Raw genomic sequence first — 1,669 nt, 5'->3', positions numbered from 1 at the left:
GGCGGCGGGAAATCTATATCCCTTGCCGGTCATCTTATCACGGCTGACAAAATACATCTCTCCGCTGGCGGAAAACTTATCTGCGGTGGCGGGAAATCTATATCCTCTGCCGGACAACTTATCTCTGCTGACGAAATACGTCTCTCCGCTTGCAGCAAACTTATCTCTGCTGACGAAATACGTCTCTCCGCTTGTAAAAAACTAATCTCCGGCGGCGAGAAATTTATATCCCCAGCCTGACAACTTATCTCTGCTAACGAAATTCGTCTCTCCGCCGGCGGAAAACTTATTTCCGGTGGCGGGAAATATATATCCCCTGCCGGACAACTTATCTCTGCTGACGAAATACGTCTCTACGCTGGCATAAAACTTATCTTCGGCGCCGGATATCTATATCCCCTGCCAGACAACTTATCTCTGCTTACGAAATACGTCTCTCTGCTGCCGGAAAACTTATTTCCGGTGCCGAGAAATCTATATCCTCTGCCGGACAACTTATCTCTGCTGACGAAATACGTCTCTCCGCTTGCAGCAAACTTTATCCCCGCTGACGAACTACGTTTCTCCGCCTGCAGAAAACTTATCTCCGCTGGCAGAACATTTACCTCCGACGGCGGGAAATTTATATCCCCTGCCGGACATCTTATCTCGGCTGACAAAATACATATCTCCGCTGGCTGAAAACTTATCTGCGATGGCGGGAAATTTATATCCGCTGGCGGAAAACTTTTCTCCGCTGACAGACATCATATCTCCGCTGGCGGATAATTTATTTCCGCTGACGAGCTACGTTTCTCCGCCGGCAAGTAACAGATCTCCACTGGCAGAACATTTACCTCCGGCGGCGGGAAATCTATGTAGGGTTGGCAGCCTTTTAATGAGTATCGATCTATCGCTAGGGATAGTCAAGGCACTAACCATACATACCATGCGGGTCTGGCCATGCGTGTGAGAACATTACAGCTATGTTCTGGACCCGAGTAAACAACAACACAGCTATGCGCGTAAAAATAGTTACTTAGGCGGTGTACTACAATCATGAGCGTGTAAATAGGTCAATCGCAATATACATGTAAAAACTACGAGGCTCATTTCTCACCATACCGGCCCCCCTGAACGACTGTTCAGAACAAGGGAAGCACAGCAAGTTTGGTAATAGGCCTCTTGTACACTCCTCGGGCGGTTTTGACGGTGACCACTCGAACTCTCTCGTCTTGGCCAGGATGAACTTCGGTGATTCGCCCAAGCAGCCACTTGATAGGCGGTTGATTTGGCTCCTTCAGTACCACAAGAGTGTCCACGGTTATGTCGTTGGACTCCTGCTGCCATTTCGTGCGAGGTTGCAAGGAAGTAAGGTATTCCAGATTCCAACGTTTCCAGAATCCTTGAACCTTGGCTTGCAGTTGTCTCCAACGCTGCAGTCTGTTAATGTTGACGTCTAACAAGGACGGCTCCGGCACCGACATGTGAGGTTGACCTGTAAGAAAATGAGCGGGGGTAAGGGGATCCAAGCTGTGATCGCTGGGCGCGCACAGTGGGCGAGAGTTGAGTAACCCTTCAATCTGAGTTAAAATTGTTGAATATTCCTCGAAGGTTAACGCACTGCTACCAATTACTCGGCGAAGGTGGAGTTTGATAGATCGTACGCCTGTTTCCCAAAGACCTCCAA

This window comes from Drosophila pseudoobscura, unplaced genomic scaffold (genome assembly GCF_009870125.1).
Source record: "Drosophila pseudoobscura strain MV-25-SWS-2005 unplaced genomic scaffold, UCI_Dpse_MV25 Unplacedtig00139560, whole genome shotgun sequence".
NCBI lineage: Eukaryota > Metazoa > Arthropoda > Insecta > Diptera > Drosophilidae > Drosophila > Drosophila pseudoobscura.
Note: the sequence above shows the minus strand (reverse complement) of the source record.